Here is a 23,529-nt window from a genome sequence, read left to right as displayed (position 1 = left end):
CAAAGAGGGTACCGAGACCTCATATCGACATCGCAATGACGTACTGGTAACCTCCTTCCTCACTCGATCCATTTTAAAAAAAAACATGTACACATGAGTGCAGGTGGCTCGATCAGCACTAACAGGCCAAGGACGATAGGGCGGCTCGGATCGCCGGGTCAAAACACAACCTCCTCCCATATCTTTGACGAATTCCAAATGGCAATTGCTACAAAGAGAAAGACCGTTTTCTCAGTACGGCATGACTGGCCCAGGACGGAACGCCGAGATCCATATCATCAAAAGAGGTGCAAGACGCGAATGACTTATCCAGATGACCGCGGGCGCATCACCGAGGATGGGTCAGCCCCCGGTTCACCAAAAGGACGAAATCCCACACAAAGGACAGAATTAGAACCATCGATAGGAAGCGATATGCAACAAGGGGAAATCCCACGTCACATGACACGTTGTCGGCATTAACATCTCCACTCTCGATAGAGTCAAAAGGTAAGCGAACCACATCGTCGGCCAAGCCCGATTAAACACAGCGGAGGGCTGTACTAGAATCCATACCCCGAAACAACGAGAATATACCAAACCTCGAAACATCGCCTACGTATTCCACGGTAAAGAAAAACTTCCTCACTTCTTCGTTATTTTTCACTAACCTGTATGCAGACACCGGGTCAGGGCGTTCGAAGGATCTAACTCTACTCGGAGCCCTCAAGGCCTTAGCAGGAGCCACCACACTCTTTCCCCACGGCTGGACTCCCGTCCCAAAGAGGGTATCGCCAGCAAAATCTTAGCGGAGCAACGTACACCTGAGGAGGATCCGACATGATTATAGGCCTTCTTCTGCAATCTAACTATAAAGGGCAACCCCCCTGGATGCGATGTCTACTCAAAAGGACCGGGGAATGACAGACTGAGTTTCAATAAGGAATCATGTACCGAACCAAACGGTCCAAGGAGCCGCGCCCGCGCAGGCCGAGCTCACAACAACGAAACGATATGTATTTATGCCAAGCAATAAAAGGATATCTTTCAGCATCTCATACTCCAAAGAAGGAAATTTCAGTATAATCTTGGTGGGGATCTCCCCACCAGATGCATTTCAAAATACTCGGAGACTTAGTGTCAATAATTTGGCACCCGCACGACCCCAAGGTCAGAACTCTGGGCTCATAAAGACATATCAAGGTAACTCCGAGCTCACGAGTAACGACCTTTGAGCCGAAGCAAACTCGATGACTCAAAGATTGTCTCCAATCGCCAAACACTGGAAAACTCGAAACTGTAAGACCCCGAGCGAGCAGACTCGGTATAACCTGATCTATTTTACATAGCAACGCAAACTGTAAGACCTCAACAGGCATGACAAACTATAAGACCTCAACAAGCATGACAAACTATAAGACCTCAACAAGCATGAAACTCAATCTCGAAGGTTAGGCTATAGGTCGCATTTGTAAGAATCTCTAAAGGGAATACCCTCAATGTAGATGCCTAAACTATCACTCGAGATCAAAAATGGCTCCGGCAAAACACATCTGACTACGGTCAAAATGGTTGCTCCAGTATAATTAATGCAACTCGGCGACGTCCGACTGTCGCTAACAAAATCGCAGGCCATTACTTCGAATATACTTCAAAAGGAACCATTTAAAATAAGCTTCCTTTAACAGGCAAATGAGCTTCACCATGTCAGCTCCAAAACACAAGGCTTTGAGCTACTCAACCTACGAGCTAAGAACCTTTCGAGGTGCTCGAACATCACCGCTAATGAATTGAAATCGAGGTTCTTCCAGAACTAATGATGGGTCAGGAAAAATAATTTTTAAAAAAAGACCTTAACGAGAGGAAAAAAGCCTACAAAAAGCCCACGGGCAAAAGCGTAAGAGCCATTGTCGCCAGCCAAACAATCCTCCAGGCCACACACTAAAAGGTCTCAATGACCACACAACATAAGAGCCACTATTGCCAGATCGAAAATAGGAAACTTGAGGATTAAAATGAGCTCGAGTCGTAACCTGATTCGGATACCGGATCAAAAATAGTTAACTACAATATGCCTAAGGGCACGGCATAAACGCCATTGTTGCCAGCCAAATGAACCTATGGGCCACACACTTGTAAGGTCGCTTCGACCTGAAGCACAAAAGCCATCGCCATCCGCCCATGCAAGCAGGGAAAAGGTTGAGGATCAATTAAAGCTCGAGTCGCAACGCGACTCAGAGACTGAAACCAAAATAGCTGACACAACAAATGCCCAAGGGCAAGAAATAAAGACAATTATCATCCACTCATGTGGGCACAGGGGATTGAAGGTCAGGATAACTCGAATCAGGGCCTAACTCGGGGACTAAGCCTAAATAGTTGAGCAAAACACAGAGGCCTCGATGCCTACTCACATCAAAAGGTGCACCTAAGGGCCTTTGGGCCTATCAAGTAAGCTTCGGACCCACGAGGCTCCCAACAGACATCGAAACCAGCCTGCCTGGTCGAAAGCAATGAAGAAAGAGATACAAAAAGGATAAAACTCCAAGTTTTTTCTTATTTACATACGCAAAAGGCGCTCTCTCCATCTACAAACATGCTTTACAAATATCAAGTACAAAATGGAAAAGTGGCAAAATCTATAATTAATTAGATGTTTCATAATGTGAGTCTAAATGATAGTGCAGAAATAATACACAAGTCCGACATCGAGGTGTCACAAGTCATGAGCATCTACTAAGGTCTAAATACAACGAAGAGTCTAAAAATATACTAAAAACAATTTAAGGAATACAATAGGGAGAAGAGCAGGGCTGCGAACGTCGGGTAGCTTCCTTGCTAGCTCCAATGACTCTGCCACTGAGCAATCAACACCCGCTATTGGGTTCAAAAATACCTGAATCTGCACACAAGGTGCAGGGAGTAATGTGAGTACGCCAACTCAGTAAGTAATAAAAGTAAATGAAAGCTAAGCAGTAAGAAAACACGTAAGCCACGTCATAACGCTACAGCAAATGCAGTACCTTTCAAAAATAGTACAGAAATCTTTTACTTCGTAAATCAAGCTCAATTTCAGTAAAACCCTTTAAAACAACCTTCAATAGTTTCAACGAGTGATAAAATAGTGAGTAAAAATGATCGAAATGTAAATAGCCCCTCGGGCAAAACATGTACCATAAATCGCCCCACGTGCATAATATCAATAGAACCAGCCCCTCGGGCTACCTCACAATCACTCGTAATCATCCCCTCGTGCATAGAATGAATCAAGAACCGCCCCTCAGGCAAAACATTGATCAAGAACAGCCCCTCGGGCTACAACATATCACTCACACTGGGTACCCGCACTAACTAGGGGTGTACAGACTTCGGGAAGGGCCCCTTACGGCCCAAGCGCATTAACAAGCTATCTCGTGGCATAATCAAATAGGCTTTCAGCCTCATATCAAGTCATCTCGTGCTGTAACAAACCAGGCTCTCGGCCTCATAATCATAAATAAGTACCACACTGTTGCGGCGCACAGCCCGATCCCAAAATATCCTCACAACACAGACCCTCGCCCTCGATCAGTCTGAAATCTCTCAAGCCACTCGGGCAATAGTAGAACATGATGCTCAGCCCAAAATATCATTTAAAATATCAAAAACGAGTAAATATAGCTGAGTTATGAAAAACTATAGAATACAGCATGACTGACTACAAATATGAAGTCAAAACAATGAAGAATAATAGCAAAAGTCCCCTAAGGGTCCAAAACAGTTGGCACGAGGCCCAAATATGGCATTCAGCCCAAGCATAGTAATACTTTCCAAAACACAATAATTTCAAACAGTTTTCAATCAAATACGCAACTTAACACTCGTACGGGATGGACCAAGTCACAATCCCAACGGTGCACGACCCCAAGCTCGTCATCTAGCGTGTACGTCACCTCAAAGTAGCACAACGATGTGATATTCGGGGTTTCATACCCTCAGGACAATATTTACAATCATTACTTACCTCAAATCGGTCCAAACTCTAGCCCGCGATGCCTTTGCCTCTTGAACCGGCCTCTAAATGCTCCAAATCTAAACAAAATCAGTATAGTATTATCAATATACGCTAAAGGAACAAAGCCCAAGCGAAAATAATCAAATTAGCTCAAAATCCCGAAATTGGCTCAAACCCGGCCCCAGGCCCACGTCTCGGAATTCGATAAAAATTACAAAACTGGAAAACCCATTCGTTCATGAGTCTACCCATATTAAATTCACCAAAATCCGACATAAAATGGCCATCCAAATCCCCAAAATCAACTCTCCAAACCTTCCTCCATTTTTCACATTTTTACCCTAAATTCCCAAATTAAATGATAAGAATCAAGACATAATCATGAGATTTAACCAAATTTGAGTGAAGAACAGTTACCCCAATCAATCCTCGGAAAATCCCTTTAAAAATTGCCTCAATCCGAGCTCCACAGCTCCAAAAAGCTAAAATGGCCGAAATCTTCGAAATAGTGTACCTTATAATCTGCCCAGACATTTACCCTATGCTATCGCAGACAAACTAATGCAATAGCAAAGCACAAAATTTTCCAGCCCTTCTTTTACGCTATGCGATCGCGGCCATTCCCCCTCGATCGCGTAGAACAAATTTTTCCAACAGCCTTCTCCAACTCTTCTGGAAAGCCTCTAGTTTAATGGTCATAACATTTTGTACAGAAATTTTAATTACGATTGGTTTAACTTTCTGAAAACTAGACATCACGGGCTACAAGTTTTATTTTTAAATCATCTTCAAATTCCTTATATATTATGAGATATAAGCTTCCAAAGTTGGGTCAATGCAGCAGAGATTTTACTCTATGCGATCGCAGGAGGACTTACGCGATCTCATAGCACAACTCCATTTCTCCAAATTTTCTCTATGCTAACGCGGTCAGATCTATGCTAACGTACTGTACACCACTGAAGCAAAAAACTAGCAACTAGAAATGGCTTAGAAATGGTCTGAAACCACACTGAAACTCACTCGAGGCCCTCGGGACCTCAACCAAACATACCAAAATATCCCACAACATCATTCAAACTTGTTCCAACCTTCGGAACGTTCAAAACAACATCAAAACATCGAATCATCCTCGGTTTCAAGCCTAAGAATTCCAAAACTTCCTAATTTCGAATTTGATCAAAAAATCTATCAAACCTCGTCCGAATAACATGAAATTTTGCACACATGTCACAAATTATACAATGGACCTACTCCAATTCCAGAATTCCATTCCGACCCCGATATCAAAATTTCCATTGCTGACCGGAAAATGCCAAATTTCCAATTTCGCCAATTCAAGTCTAAATCTACCGCGGACCTCCAAAATAAATTCTGGACGTGCTACTAAGTCCAAAATCACCTAATGGAGCTAACCAAATCATAAAAATCCAAATCTGAGATCGAATACTAAAAAGCCAAAACATGGTCAAACCTTTCAAATTTAAAGCTTCAAACTGAGAATTGTTCTTCCAAAACTATTCTGATTATCCCGAAAACCAAAACTGTTGATTTACATAAGTCATAATACAACACATGGGGCTAGTCATGCCCGAGAACAAGCCAGCGAAATGCAAAAGCTCAAACGACTGGTCGAGTCATTACATTCTCCCTCACTTAAACATACGTTTGTCCTTGAACGTGCCCAGAGTTGTTCCGAAACCCATCCAATCGCTGTGTAAACTTATCATGCACATACCCGGGGTGATCCCACGTCACCCTATCTCATATAGGTTTGATAACACAATGTAACTAAATTTTTGCAATTCAACCTAGCCCATAAACCTAAGAACCACATTTCCACTTCTAAAATCATCTACAAGATCAGAATCTCACATTTATACTCTGAATAAGCCCGAACAAGCTGTAACAAACCATTCCTGCAACCTCAAATGCAATTGCGTGATATATCACATACTCAAACACTCACAGTGATAACTTTTAATCACATCGGTTGCTCAAAATAACCGAATACCAATAATAGATACCGACGATCCCATCTGATCCAACACAGTTACTTTGGTGACATGACACATACATACCATCTAAAGCCATAACTCGTGCAATCCGCACACCAATAAGCAACAATCTGAACATACTTAATTCATGAAAATTGACTCAAATGAAAGAGTTGTACTGTAAGCTTACCAGTACCACCCCAACACAATGTTGAGAACCCATCACACATCGTAGAAACAGAACACACGAATCCAACCCGAAAGGTCATACCTCCACATAACTTCGCTGCAATGCGCGACCCTATCCAAACACTGGTCCATATGAAACACCTCAAGTCACTATGCTCAAAATCGATAACCACGCGCAATTTGATGTCTAGAACCAAAGCAAATCATCATAAACACGGTGAAGCAATTGACATCACATTACACAAGCCCGAAAAGACACAACCGATACGCCATCCACCGAGCAATACCCAATACTCTTCCCGCTCGAATCCCACTAAGAGATCTCAATAAAACCGCACCACATGTGCCTATAGCCAACAAATCCTAATGCCTCGCAACACAGAAAGGTAACTCATAGATCTTCCCAGATCACTAATAAGCTCAATAACAATCGAATCAACACCTCCCTCAGCAATACAACTCGGAGTCAACCAAGTCGACTCGATGTAGCACATACATCCATATTGGCCAACCAATGAACCCCTTATCAAAGAGTTTCTGAAGCTGCTCCTTCAACTCCTTTAAGTCCGCCGGTGCCATACAATATGGTGCCCGACACCAAATCAATACCAAAATCAACAACCCTATCTGGCAACATGCCCGGCAGCAGGAAACACATCCAGAAAATTCCTCACCACCGGAATTGAATCAATGATAGGAGTCTCCGCACTAACATCCATGAATGCCAAATAAGAAAGACAACCCTTCCCAACCATCTGCTGGGTCTTCAAAAACGAAATCACCTTACTGTGAACATAACTTGTCGAACCTCGCCACCCAATCCGTGGCATCCCCGACATAGCCAACACTGCCACCTTAGTGCAACAGTCCAGAATACCATGACACGGAGACAACCAGTCCATACCTAATATCACACCAAAATCTAGCATACTAAGCAACAAGGATCCACTCGGGTCTCCAAACCTCCAATAGTTACCACACAAGATCGATATATGCAGTCCACAACCACGACCTAACCTATTTATGAGGACTCCCAGTCTCCAAATCCATACAGCACGCGAATCACCATATCTTATCCCAACTCCACCGTTCGAATATACAACATACCTCCAATACCCAATCATTCCACGATAGGTACTCCTATAATTCTTCTGTGCCACTAAGCAAACTCGGGTATCACTAGTCGATCCAATAAGAGAGTGCCGCAATACTAATGAAGTATCCTCAACTCAAACTCATCGCCCTTTCTAAAATGTATACCCTCATCAAGCCACACCAATCAATGATCTCATTTATCTAGAAGAAAATCACTATACATCCCATGCTCTTTACGCTCGTAGAAAATATACATCTTTAACCGTGGTAGAAACAATCAAGAACTCTCCGAATTTTATTTGCACAAAACTAAACCGTCAGGATTGAATCCTTCTAACTCAACCAAGCTACACAGGCCACTAAAACCCAAGAGCATTTCCGTGAAACACTTGTAGAAACTCATTACCTCGTAAGCACCCAAAGAACTAGACATATCCTTACCATGCCTATCCGGCCTACTACCAAGCTATCCCATCTATCCAAGTTCTGTATGATTTACCTTCAACTTTCTTCTTGCTATAACACCACAATTCTCAATCCAGACTCGCCACACGAGACCCGAGCATAAAGCCACACCGTCCTACAGTTCATAAGTTGTTGACTACTTTCTCAAATATCCCCAAAATCACCACATTCGAAATAATTTCCCCGAGGAGAGTTCCTGCGAATCTAAAGCCATTACCTTCACCTTCTTGATACTGATGTGTAGAATCCATAATGATATTGAAATACCACGAGTCTTGACATCCTCCAATGCAAACCTCAGTTTCTAGCCAAATATACAACCAGAAAATCTCCAATTATTACATGTAAAATCTTGAACCCATTAGAACCATTCTCAAGAGTCATCTACTCTACTCAAACCGTAATTAGACCGATCGAATGGACCGGACGACCTGTGCTCTATTAGCACTCCGATACCGCAGAATGTAACCTCACCTTAATGCAACCAGGCAACTTCCTGTTCTATGCACCGCACATCCTTTACCAATAAGAACTCAAGTCATTCCATGATTCTCATACGCCCATAAAGCATAATATAACCTTTATTGAAATTTCCTTTACTGGAGCCATCCTCGGTCTCAACCTCCGTAAGCCATAATTGATTTACCAGTATGCCTCAAACTCGAACCAACATAGCACATAACCATGCAATCAACTAATCAATAGTAGACTCCCCCACTTGGCTCAAAGCCATAGATCAAAACACACAATAACTCATAATGCTTATACTCTAATACTGCCATAATACCATAGTGATACTAAACTCAATCCTTCATAAGCTCGTGCAACACAGACCACCTAGTACTTCAAATCTTCTACAAATTTGGCATTGACCCTCGTAATAGTCAAGCACACTCTCTTAAGCGACCTAAATTCAAATTGCAACACATATATTTCACTAGTAAAAGAGATCTTCCAACAAAAAACATAAGGATCACACAAACTTCAGAACACTCCGCAGGAGATAACCCACCTGCTTCGCCTCAAACTAACATCTCGTTATACCCTTCCACCACCTTAAACATTACTCAGTCACTTAATATTCCTGAGTCTGGACTCATATCACAACGTGAAATCTACTTCACTTCCCAACTAGGAAATCATGAATAAATCCTTCAACACACCCACAACTCGGGGCCATACATCCAATCAAGATGGAAATCAAGTTCCAGATAGTTATTGCTACCCCCAAGCAAACCTTTCTCATCTCATTCAATTCATATGAACACATATCGCAGTCACATCACACTCATCACGTAACTATCCAGTTATCACTTCCATTAATAGGGACACTATCAAACATATAAATCCAGAAGCAAGAACTCGCGCAATCAATAGCTCAGGGCTCAAGCTACAGGCAAGGCCCGGCCTCAAGTCCTCCAGACTGGCCCAACATCAACGCACAGAAATCACACCTCACCACTCGATTAGGATATCACAAACCGTCAATGTATTGCTTATACCGAGCGCTCATATGCGCATGCGAATGCATGGAAGGAATTAAAAGAGTTACATTTCAAGCTAAATCAAGGACGCAGGATAAGAATTCAAGAATGTGAAGTTTTTCCTAAAGGTTCTGTACCTCCCGAGGATAAGTACAGATGTCTCCATACAAATCCGTGAGACTATACAAAACCTGCTCATGACTCGTGAAACCTATGTAACCTAGTCTCTTATACCAACTTGTCACGACCCTAACCTGGCCCGGTCGTGATGGCGCCTATCATGAAACTAGGCCAGCCAACACAACTCCCGAATTAATCATTTAATCAATAACAATTATTTTTAAGCCTTTAATTAATTAGTTGTTTCATAATGTAAGTCTAAATGAATAGTGCGAAAATAATACACAAGCCCGACATCGGGGTGTTACAAGTAACCAGCATCTATTAAGGTCTGAATACAACGACGAATCTGAAAATATACTAAAAATAATTTAAGGAATACAAGAGGGAGAAGTGCAGGGTTGCGAACGTCGTGCAACTTTCTTGCTAACTCCAATGACTCTGCCACTGAGCAATCAACACCCGCTACCGGGTTCAGAAATACCTGAATTTACACACAAGGTGCAGGGAGTAATGTAAGTACGGCAACTCAGTAAGTAATAAAAGTAAATGAAAGCCGAGCAGTAAGAAAACACGTAAGCCACGTCATAATGCTACAGCAAATGCAATACCTTTCCAAAACAGTACAGAAATCATTTACTTCATAAATCAAGCTCAGTTTCAGTAAAACCCTTTAAAACAACCTTCAATAGTTTCAACGAGTGATAAAATTGTGAGTAAAATGATAGAAATGTAAACAGCCCCTCGGGCAAAACATGTACCATAAACTGCCCCTCGAGCATAATATCAACAGAACCCGCCCCTCGGGCTACCTAACATTCACTCGTAATCAGCCCCTCAGGCATAACATGAATCAAGAACTGCCCCTCGGGCAAAACATGGATTAATAACATCCCCTCGGGCTACAATATGAAATAATAACAGTCCCTTGGGCTACAACATATCACTCACACTAGGTACCCGCGCTTACTAGAGGTGTACAGACTCCAGGAGGGGCCCCTTATGGCCCAAGTGCAATAGCAAGCCATCTCGTGGCATAATCAAACAGGCTCTCAGCCTCAAATCAAGCCTCCTCGTAGCGTAACAAATCAGGCCCTCGGCCTCAAAATCATAAATCAGTAAAAGAAATCATAAGGACAACAAAGCTTCAAGTAAGCATCACATCAATAATATAAGAGGTTCACATAGTTTTCACATAATTTCTGAAATTTTTGGTTGGGGCATTCCTTATCGTTGCATCATCATCCACATTACCACCCGATCGGCTAAGCCGTCTTATCAAGACGTTACCTTTTTCCGTTAATCATCTCACTTCAATCTTTGGATTCACATGAATTAGTTTCTCGGCACTTGGGGCCACAATTACCACATTCCATAACTAACATTTCACACTATTCCCATTTTCAACATTTATCTTGCCATTTAGGATCATAGGCACATACAAAAGCAATTTAAGTTATTAACATAGAGAGAAATTCATCTAGTCTGGCATATTAATCACAATATAACATTGACTTGACATTTAGGCATTTAGCACATAGCTCATGTTTTTCCACACATCCTAAATATTAAAAGAATAACACACTAAACACATGGAGAAGCATCTTTCACATATATTTTCAAAACATCAATTTATTTGACATAACAAGTACCACATCAATCGAATTCTGGGCTTACAACATTTGCACGGGCACCGCAGAGGCTCAATTTCTAAAAGGAGGGTGTTTTAGCCATATATACCTTGTTTAAGCTTTCCTTAGGTTACTACGACATTCCAAAAATTCTAGCAATCCCAATCTACTTGAGACATAACAAAATTGAACACAAATTAGGAAGATATTCATGGTTTCAACTCATTTGAGCATTTTATCAAATACTAGTTGAGCATCTTGATTTTAAATCTCTTTTACAAGATTTCCTTCATTCCCCAACCCAATCTTTACTTATTTATGTTCAACAATCTCCCCACAAACCTAATTTGTACATGGATGTATACATAATACTATTACACCCAAGAATCATACCTCAATAGTCCATCTCACAATCTCTACAACACCAACACAACCTAGGTTAGGCACCTATGTCTTCCAATCACCATCCCATGAGTTATAACGTATATATCATACATAAATAATCACCATAGAGTAGTTAGAGATGATAGACATACCTCTTGTAGTAAGAATCTTGAGAATCCCCACTTGTAGTGTTCTTGATCAATTTAGGGATTTGAATGGAAATCTATTGATTTTCAAGATCCATCCTTGTTAATATAAGTGTTTAGGAGTAGTAATCAACTCAAAATACTACAAAAACATTACCTTGGATCACAAGAGGGAAGTATGGGACGGATTCCCCTTGATAGAGCAAGCCCTAGCTCAAAAAAATGACTTAGAGACTCTCCATACCCGGTCTTGGGGTATTGCTAGGGCGGCTAGGTGCGCGACCATAGTCAAAATGCACCCAAGACACGGTGGCCGCGCTCGTACCATGCTCGAAGGTAGAAATTTTCAGTTTTAATGCGGCCGGCGCTTTCAGTTTTAATGCGGCCGCGCCGCATGTCTGACATAGGTCCGGTAAAATGGTCATATCGTCCGTGTACACCTCCAAATGACAAACAGTTTGATGCATTGGAAACTACACTCAAGGAGCTTTAATTCGATATGTTGTTCATCGCACAACACCTTATATAAATAGAGGTATGGTTGTCCAAAGTGAGGTCTTATGCGTAGTCATTTACAACTTTAGTCTATTATGAAATTTTCCAACTTGGATTAGACATAGGCCTCTCCTTAAACCCCAAATCACTTATAATATGACTTATACGCTTATTAACATATCCAATTGATATCCCTTATATCATGAATCCTCATTTCCACGCGATATAAAACAATTAGCCTACCTTGGCACCACGAAATCTTAAATTACTTAGCAAAATTTTCTGGGGCTTTACATTCTCCCCTGCTTAAGATCATTCATCCTTGAATGAGGATCAAGGTTCATTCATTAGCTATCCTTATGTAACTTCAGCTTTTTCACATCATGAAATATATCAACAGCCCTAAATTTGGCTAACTCCTTAAATTTCTGAAAATTTCGCTAGAGTTTCCTTTGTAACTAGGCCTATCCACCTGTCAGAGGGCCCCAGATACATATCCTAATAGCATATACATGTTCCATAGACATAACATAACTTGTACAACACCAACCACGGCCGTATAGGCAACATATATAACCAAAATGGAATAGTTTAGCATAGATCAAATCAAAAGATAAGAGTTCATAGGAACCAAATGCATAAAAGATATTACATGACTATTCAAACAAATGTGGGTACTTCTTTCTCATTTCTTCCTCGGCTTCCCACGTGGCTTCCTCAACCTGCTGGTTCTGCCATAAAACTTTTACGGAGGCAATTTCCTTATTTCTCAATTTCCGGACTTGTCTATCAAGAATGGCAACTGGAATTTTTTCATAAGATAGTTCTTAATTAACCTTAATAGCTTCAATTGGAACAATAGCGGACGGATCTCCCACTACCTTCTTCAACATAGACACATGGAAGACCGGATGTACCAATGACATCTCGAATGGCAGCTCGAGCTTGTATGCCACCTAACCAATCCTCTGAATAATTCTGTATGGTCCGACATACCTCGGACTTAATTTCCCTTTCTTCCTAAATTGCACGATTCCCTTCATGGGGGAAACCTTCAAAAACACCCAATCATCCTATTTGAACTCCAAATATCTGCGACGAATGTCCGAATAAGACTTTTGGAGACTTTGAGGAGTTTTCAACCTCTCCTTAATAATCTTGACTTTCTCCATGGCCTGATGCACAAGGTCCGGCCCTATCAATTCTGCTTCTCCAACCTCGAACTACCCAATGGGAGACCTACATCTCCTACCATACAGTGCCTCGAATGGTGCCATCTGGATACTAGCATGGAAGTTGTTGTTGTAAGAAAATTCTATGAGTGGCAAATGGTCATCCCAACTACCTTTGAAATCAAGAGTACAAGCACGCAATATGTCCTCTAGCTTCTGAATAGTCCGCGCTGCTTGCCCGTCGGTTTGAGGATGGAATATTGTGCTGAGATTTACCTGCGTGGCCAAGCCCTACTAAAATTTCTTCCAAAAGTTAGCTGTGAACTGAGCCCTTCGATCTGAAATGATTGAGCATACTATTCTTTGATATACAATTGAGCATACTGTTCTTTGATCATAGGAGGGAAGTATTTGTGTGAACCATGCAATCTGACTATTTCTTTGATATACAATTGAGCATATTGTTCCGCTGTGTCGGTAGATTTAACTGGCAAGAAGTGTGCTCATTTTGTGAGTCGATCCACAATTACCCAAATTGACTAGAACTTGCACGGAGTGCGCGGCAACCCTACCACAAAATCCATGTTGATCATCTCCCATTTTTATATTGGAATTTCTCTGCTTTGAGCCAATCCACCAGGTCTTTAATGTTCGGCCTTCACTTGCTGACAGTTCAGATATCTAGCTACAAAGTCTGCCACATCCCTTTTCATGTCATTCCACCAATAAACTTCTCTAAGATCATGATATATTTTCGTAGAACCTGGGTGCATGGAATACCTGGAAGTGTGAGCTTCTGCCATGATCCTTTCCCAAAGACCGTCAATATTCGGAACACATAGGAGGCCTTGGTATTATAGGGTACCATCATCCATGCTAAGGGAAAAAGCTGTGGTCTTGTATTTATGAATCCCCTCTTTCAGTTGTGCTAACAATGAATCGTTGAATTGCTTCTCTTTCACTTCCGTCACAAGCGATGATTCAGCCCTATTCTGCACAATCACTCCTCCTTCATTAGAGTCCGCCAGGCGAACTCCCAAACTAGCCAACTGGTGAACCTCCCTGGCCAATGGCCTCTGATATGCCTCCAAATGAGCCAATCTCCCCATAGATTTTCGACTAAGAGCATCCGCTACAACATTAGCCTTTCCCGGGTGATAGACAATATCTATGTCATAGTCCTTAAGTAACTCTAGCTATCTTCTTTGTCTCAGATTCAACTCCTTCTGCTTGAAAATATATTGAAGGCTCTTGTGGTCCGTAAATACATCCACATGCACCCCATACAAATAATGTTGCCAAATCTTTAGTGCAAACACCACTACCGCAAGCTCTATGTCATGGGTTGGATAGTTCTTTTCATAGTTCCTGAGTTGCCTAGAAGCGTAGGCTATAACCTTGCCGTGTTGCATTAACACACACCCAAGCACGATCCTTGAAGAATCGCAATACACCACAAATCCCTCTGTACCCTATGGTAGGGTTAATACCAGCGCTGTAGTCAGTCTTGATTTTAATTCTTGGAAACTCCTTTCACAAGCATCAGACCATTGGAATTTAACTGCATTATGGGTCAATTTAGTCAATGGAGAGGCAAGAGTAGAAAACTCCTCCAAAAATCTCCTGTAGTACCCAGCCAAACCCAAGAAACTGCGAATATCTGTTGGAGTGGTAGGTCTGGGCCAATTCCTCACTGCTACAATCTTTGGAGCATCAACCATAATTCCTTCCCTGGAGACGACATGACCTAAGAATGTGAAGGATTCAAACAAAATTCTCATTTCGAAAATTTTGCATACAGTTGATGTTGCTGAAGAGTCTATAGAACTACCCTGAGATGGTTAGCATGATCTTCTCGACTTCGGGAATATACAAGAATATCGTCAATGAATACTATCACAAAGGAGTCTAGAAAAGGCTTGAAGACTCGATTCATAAGAACCATGAAAGTTGTCGGTGCATTTGTTAGACCAAAAAACATCACCATAAATTCAAAGTGCCCATACCGAGTCCTGAAAGCTATTTTGGAATATCCTGTTCCCTTATCTTCAATTGATGATACCCAGACCGCAAGTAAATTTTTGGGTAACATGTAGCACCTTGCAATTGATCAAACAAGTCATCTATCCTTGGCAGAGGATATTTATTTTTGATTGTGACCTTGTTGAGTTGCCGGTAGTCAATACACATCCGTAGCGACCCACCTTTCTTCCTTACAAACAAGACCGGTGCGCCCTATGGTGACACACTCGGCCGGATGAAACCCTTTTCTAGCAAATCCTTCAATTGTTCCTTTAGCTCTTTCAATTTTGCCGGTGCCATTCTGTAAGGTGGAATTGATATAGGCTCCGTGCCTGGCATCACATCGATCCCAAAATCAATCTCTCTATCTGGAGGAATTCCAGGGAGTTCATCTGGAAAGACATCGGGAAACTCATTCACAACTGGAATAGACTCAAGGCTAGGCGCCTTGGCTTTGGTGTCCGCAACCCAACTAAATGATAGATACATCTCTTATTGATCATCTTCGCGGCCTTAAGGTAAGAAATAAACTGACCTTTAGGCACTACATTATCTTCTTTCCATTCAACAACGGCCTCATTAGGAAATTCAAGCCTTATGGCTCTAGTCCGACAATCAAGTTTGTCAAAGCATGAATAAAGCCAATCAATTCCCATTATTACATCAAAATTGACCATCCCTAATTCAATAAAATCGGTCATGGTATCCCTACCTCATACCGTAACAACACAACCTCTATAAACTCGAGCAGCCGTAATAGACTCACCCACCGAAGTAGACACCGAAAATGGCTCATGAAGCTAATCCGGTTCTATCCCAAATTTCATAGCAACAACAGAGGTAACATAGGACAAGGTGGAACATGTGTCAATAAGTGCATACACATCATGAGATTGGACAGTCAGAATACCTGTAACAACATTTGGAGAAGCCTCTACAGTCTAGCGACCACTCATAGCATAGAACCGGCTGGGTCCTCCTGAACTCTTAGCACCACCCCTAGCTACACCACGCCCTATGGGTGCTTGGGCACCTCGAGTTGGAGAGGGGGCTGAAGATGTAGCAGCCGTTGGATTGGATGACTGTGTTGTGCCCCTACCCGCTCCCTGGCGGGCTGTATGACAATGCCTCTAAATGTGGCCCCTCATCCCGCATCCATAACATACAGGTAACTCCAAGTAGCAAACCCCTGAGTGCATTTTCCCGCATGTGGGGCACGGAGACCTTTGCTGCTGCTGGGATCTCTCTCCCGACCGACCACATTGATAGGATCCTTTGTTTCCCTGACTGGGCCTGAAACGACTCCACTTCTGCTGCTGCCTGGGCCCTGATAGCGATGCACTGGCTGAAGACTGTGCAACAAACTAGGACAACCCTGATGATCCTCCACTGAATGCTGATCTTCCCCCACCGAATGACTAACCCATGTTGCCCGTAGACCGGGTCTTTCTGTTACCCTCTCTCTCTATTCTGTTCTTCAATTTACGATTCTCTATGGCCTGAGCAAATGCCACCATCTTCCCATAATTCATGTCTGAATTCAATGCAGCTATAGAAGCCTCATTAATAGTTAAAGGATTGAGACTTGAACAAACCGATGCACCCTAGCCCCCATTTTGGGCAACATATGAATAGCATATTTAGACAGGCGAGCAAACTCCATATGGTACTCCCATACACTTCTTCTACCCTGCTTCAGATTCTCAAACTCTACTGCACGAGTTGCCCTTGTCTCCGCATGCAGGAAATGATTTATAAAGGCATCAGCAAACTCGCTCCACCTCGCCGGCGGGCTCCCTTCCTCATAGGAATCTTCCCACAACTCAAACCACGAATAGGCCACTTGTTTCAGATGGTAGGCAGCCAACTCTACTCCCTCTATCTCAGTTGCATGCATAACCCTGACTGTCTTGTGTATCTTATCAATTAAATCCCGAGGGTCTTCTTCTGGATTGGCACCCGTAAATACTGGAGAGTCTAACTGAAGAAACCTGTTCACCCTGGAACTTGTGGAATCCCCTTGCTGGCTAGATGAACTAGGCGCAACATTTGACCTCTAGACCTAAGAGGCCACTAGCTGGGTCAACATTTGGATAGCTCCCCTAAGATCCCCATCAGAAAAACCAGAACCGAAAGCTGGGGCTGGAGGTGGAATAGGAGTATCAATGGGAGGGATAGTAGTACCCTCCGTTGGTATAGGAACTAGGGTAGTTTGCTTTGGAATAGAAGAACCAGGTAGGGTGATAGTAGGGCGACTACCCTCACCCGCAGTGTCAAGCAATGAATCATCAGCCACTCTTGAGGTGGCATTGGCTTCTTGGCCAGTTCTCTCTTTCTTCTTAGGTGCCATTTACTGAAAGATAGAACAATGCACTAATTAAAGAGGGAATAGTTTCATAACAAGCTGTACCGCACGATCCAGAATATCAAAGACGGGTGTTATACCTAAATGCCCAAGTAGCCTCCAACTTATAGATGTGGTCTACTACACAACGACAAGAAGGACTCTACTAGGCACGACTCCGAGACATCCTAGGACACCTTAGAACCTTAGGCTCTGATACCAGGTTTGTCACGCCCTAATCTCGAAAGGCGCGACTGGCGCTCAATCGACTGAACCCAACTGAGAAAGCCTTATCAAACACTTTCTACCCATCACAATATGAATAAGGAAGCCATTCTTTCATTTACATAGACAATAGGAAAGATAGTACATTCAACACGGTTAGTTCATTTTATATCACAACCTTAAACCGTAGTTAAGTTTCCAAGGTTCCATACAATTACACTTTAGAGAAGCGAGAGCTACAATTACAACATAGTTCGTAGACCCATACAACACCCGTACATAACCCACACATATATCTATGAAGCCTCTAAGGATGCAAAAGACAAGTATGACAATGCTGGCAACAAGGCCCCGACTATACCTCAAAAGTGGATATCTATAGCAAAAGATGTACAACACAACCCCTTTGAAAGAGAAAGGGGCTCACCAAGACTTTGAGAGGAGGATGCTCCTCTATGCGCGATCGGCACTATCCGCTATGGAGCCACCTACATTCATTTAAAAAAATGTAGTGCCCCGGAAAAGGGACGTTAGTACAATGGAATAGTACTAGTATGTATAACTAAATGCCATCCAGTTAGAAAGAACAACCATACAAGAGTAAAAGAAATCATAAGGACAACAAAGCTTCAAATAAGCATCACATCAATAATATAAGAGGTTCACATAATTTCTAAAAATTTTGGTTGGGGCATTCCTTATTGTTGCATCATCATCCACATTACCACCGCTTCCTTGAGAGGAGTCCGATCACGGCCCGATTGGCTAAGCCGTCTTACCAAGACGTTACTCTTATTTCATTCTCACTTTTCAGTTTCAATTATCAATACAGTACAACCATGTGTCTATAACATGGCGTCCGATCACGGCCTGATCGGCTAAGGTGTCTTACCAAGACGTTACCCTTTTCCGTTAATCATCTCACTTCAATCTTTGGATTCACATAAATTAGTTTCTCGGCACTTGGGGCCACAATTACGACTTTCCATAACTCACATTTCATATTATTCTCATTTCAACATTTATCTAGCCATTTAGGATCATAGGCACATACAAAAGCAATTTAAGTTATAAACATAGAGAGAAATTTATCTAGTCCGGCATGTTAAACACAATCTCACCTTGACTTGACATTTACACATTTAGCACATAGCTCATGTTTTTATACACATCCTCAATTTACAAAGAATAATACACTAAACACATGGAGAAGCATCTTCCACATACATTTTTCACAACATCAATTTATTTGACATAACAAGTACCACATCAATCGAATTCCGAGCTTACAACATTTGCACGGGCACCATGGAGGCTTAATTTCTAAAAGGAGGGGGTTTTAGACATACATACCTTGTTTAAGATTTTCTTAAGTTACTACGGCGTTCTGGAAATTCTAGCAATCCCAATCTACTTGAGACATAACAAAATTGAAAACAAATTAGGAAGGTATTCATGGTTTCGACACATTTGAGCATTTTATCAAATACTAGCTGATCATCTTGATTTCAAATATCTTTTACAAGGTTTCCTTCATTTCCCAACCCATATCTTTACTTATTTATGTTCAACAATCTTCCCACAAACCTAATTTGTATATGCATGTATACATAATACTATTACACCCAAGAATCATACCTCAATAACCCATCTCACAATCTCTAAAACACCAACACAGTCTAGGTTAAGCACCTATGACTTCCAATCACCATCCCATGAGTTCTAACGTATATATCATACATAAATAATCACCATAGAGTAGTTAGAGATGATAGACATACCTCTTGTAGTAAGAATCTTGAGAATCCCCAATTGTAGTGTTCTTGATCAATTTAGGGACTTGAATGGGAATCTATAGATTTTCAAGATCAATCCTTGTTAATATAAGTGTTTAGGAGTAGTAATCAACTCAAAATACTCCAAAACATTACCTTGAATCATAGGAGGGAAGTATGGGACGGATTCCCCTTGATAGATCAAGCCCTAGCTTAAAAAAATGACTTAGAGACTCTCCATACCCGGTCTTGGGGTATTTATAGGGCTGATAGGTGCGTGACCGTGGTCAAAACGCGCCTGGGACATGGTGGCCGTGCTCCTACCGCACTCGAGACGCGCTCGGAGGCAAAAACTTTCAGTTTTCCCGCGGACGTGCGTCTGACACAGGTCTGGTAAAATGGTCATAACTTTCTGTATACACCTCAAAATGACAAACAGTTTGATGCATTGGAAACTAGACTCAAAGTGATTTAATTTGATAGGTTGTGCATCACACAAAACTTTATATAAATGGTGATATGCTTGTCCAAAGTAAGGTCTTGTGTGTACTCATTTACAACTTTAGTGTATTATAAAATTTTCCAACTTGGCTTAGACTTAGGCCTCTCCTTAGACCCCGAATCACTTATAATATGACTTATATGCTTATTAACATATCCAATTGATATCCATTATATCATGACTCCTCATTTGCACGCGAGATAAAATAATTAGCCTACCTTAGCACCACGAAATCTTAAATTACTTAGAAAATTTTATTAGGCTTTACGTGAATTCGATCAAAAAGTCTATCAACCTCGTCTGAATGACCTGAAATTTTGTACACATGTCAGAAATGAAACAATGGACCTACTCCAATTTCTGTAATTCTATTCCAACCCCGATATCAAAATTTCCATTGCCAACCGAAAAATGCCAAATTTCCAACTTAGCAAATTCAAGCCTAAATCTACCACGGACCTCCAAAATACATTCCAGATGCGCTCCCAAGTCCAAAATCACCTAGCATAGCTAACAAAATCATAAAAATCCAAATCCGAGATCGAATACTAAAAAGTCAAAACTTGGCGAAACCTTTCAAATTTAATGCTTCAAACTGAGAATTGTTCTTCCAAATCTATTCTGATTATCCTGAAAACAAAAACTGATGATTTACATAAGTCATAATATAGAACATGGGGCTAGTCATGCCCGAGAAATAGCGAGCGAAATGCAAAAGCTTAAACGACTGGTCGGATCGTTACATGTGTTCTCTTGATTTGGGGTCACTAGGGATGAGTGTTGTTTGAGGTATGTTATGTGTTTTAATAGAGCTATTATTTTGAAGGCAAGTCAAGAGTAAATTGGAAGAAGTTGAGTCAGTTAGTAGTGGTTTGAATCGACATGGTAGTGGAAACAATCGGTTCCCTCAGTATGGTAAGGCTACACATGTGATTCGTGGTTGTACGTGCGGGTTTGATAAACGACGCAATTTGATTGATTTGAGGGAATTTTATTCTGATGGCTTTGTTATGTGTAAATGGATTCTGGAAGAATTATGGTAGTTTAGAACATGACTTGAGTTCTGCATCTTTGCGGGTATGGAAAGTTGGTTTTGTGTGGAGATCCTTCTTCTGAAATGTGCTAAGTGAAAGGTTTCGAGTCGAGGAAATGTTTATTCTACTGGTGGTTTAGGAGATCATGACGAAATTCGTGCACTATCACATAGTAGCATGATACGTGTAGTGAGCGGTATGGAAATTCTAGCATTGTTGCTGATGGGAGAGTTTATGTCTGAGAGACGCTCTATTTCTTTGGTTGCGGACTATGGAAGTTTGTTCCTGATTTGACAGTTGAGCAGATGTGTCATAGATATGGTCACTGTGGATCTTTTAGAGGTTGCAGACCCATTTAGAGATGAATAGAATCGGCTTAAGGTCCGTTGTAGGCCTAATGTGAATGTATATTTCATACCAGATCAATATGCTTATTCGGCATACCATCTCTTATGGACGGATCATTGGTAGTAGTTGTGAGCACGTGCTTTTTTGCCCTATATATGAATTATTCCCAAAAAAATCAAATAAAACAATTTCCTTGTTATTTTACAATTTTTGTTGAATTTTGTGTCATTTTCCGGTGAGTGTTGCATTTTATTTGTGCATGATAATTCATATGAAAAAAATACATTTGCACTTGCATTTAATTTCCCATTTTAGTATTAATTTAGAATAAGATATGAAAAAAATGACAAAAATAGTTCACTTTAGCATTTTTATTGTTTTAATTGTGAAATTGTCACAAAATAGTTTTAAAGTAATTTTAGGCATCAATTAGTTTAGTTTAATCTTTTATTTTTGCAATCTTTATAAATCAGAAAATTGGTAACAAAAATGAGATGGAAAATAAGGAGGAATTAATTGGGAAAAATCAAAATAAAGAGAGAAAATAATTGAAGAAGGAAAATAAAAGAAATTACAAGGGAAAGGGGTGTCTTGGGCAAATAACCAGAACTGGGCTGTTCTTGGTCAAAATTGCTTGGCCCAATTCATTAGTCTCCATAGCCCAAAACAAATCCGGACCAGTTTGAGCCCAAAAATGCTAACCCGGTTCGCCCCTTCTTTTTAATTTAACGGCGTCGTTTCCCTTCCCCCATTTGATCTGAGTCGTCCGTTCATCATAATCCAACGGTCCACAATCATTTCCCTATCTCCTTATAACTGTCTGTAGCCAAGGCAAACCCTAGAGACAAACAGCCTCTTCCTCGTACCATCTCCAAAGCCTCGCCGGAACCCCCCCGCCGGCGAACACGGCGAACACGACATACGCCGTTCACCCCCAAACTTACACCACAGATTCCCCATGAACTCCTCTTTCTAACCATGTCGTTGATTCCCCTCGAATCACAACCAAGGTCGTCGAATATTGATTTTAAATTTTCCTGCCAGATCGTCACCTATGCCAAACAACCCCAAAATGACACTCTGTGACTGCCGGAACCTCCTCTACCCAATCCCCATACCCGTTTGTCTCGAATCTTCCTAGAGCGGTTTTGAATATTAATTTTAAGGTTTCCGACCAAAGCCCTCTGGCAAAATCTCTATGATTTCAGACCGTAATAACCCTAACCATGGATTTTTTATGAAAACACATGGTTAAGGATATTACGGGTCAGAAATTTTGGAAGATTTGACGCAACAACCTTTGGCCAGAGCCCTGTGTTATTGATGAGTTCTCTTGTCCTTCTTTTATTATTCGCATTCTTTAAAGTTAGTTTCCTATAATTCGTGCATCATCGCAATGTTCTAGTTTTGTAGTTTTATCTTTCGATTAGTTTGGCTTGGGATTTCTGCCTGTTCTTGAATTTGCTTTGTTTGCCAGCATGTCATTTCTTTGGTTATAGCGATTCTGTTCATTTTCTTAAACTGATAGCAATAGTTTTAAATCTAGGGTTCTTTAGTTAATTCAGATTCAAGAGTTCTGTTTTGGTTTTCGCTGAATAATTCTCAGATTGTGTTAGCTCACCATAGTTAGTTAACCAGGATTAATAATCTAGGGTAAAAAGGATGAATTTAGTTAGTAATTTTCAGAAACAAGAAGGGTAATATGGGTAATTCAACATAAGAAATCTGCTAGTAACTGAAAATGGAACTCCCTAGGGCCTTCTAGATGGGGTTCTAAACGGAAATTCAAAAAATAGGTGGTAGTTACTTAGAGAACAAGCTAGGAAATAAGGGACTAAGTTTGAAGTAGAAAATTGAAGGGTTGCCCTTATCTTTGCCTATAAATGGGCATTTTCATGCCTGGGGAGGGGGATTCATTTTTATTTTTTAGCCATAAAAATCACCCCTCACAAACATTCTCTTCATTTTAGATCTGAGAACTGAAATTCAAAACTTCAAAAACCAAAAACAAACAAAAACTTTAGAAAATAAAAAAAAACTCACTGTTTCACTGGAAATTGTATGTTAATTTTGATGTTATAGTTTTTAATTCACATCTCCCTTGATCTCTCTTTAATTGCTGAGAGTC

The sequence above is a fragment of the Nicotiana sylvestris genome, chromosome 6 (assembly GCF_000393655.2).
Source record: "Nicotiana sylvestris chromosome 6, ASM39365v2, whole genome shotgun sequence".
NCBI lineage: Eukaryota > Viridiplantae > Streptophyta > Magnoliopsida > Solanales > Solanaceae > Nicotiana > Nicotiana sylvestris.
Note: the sequence above shows the minus strand (reverse complement) of the source record.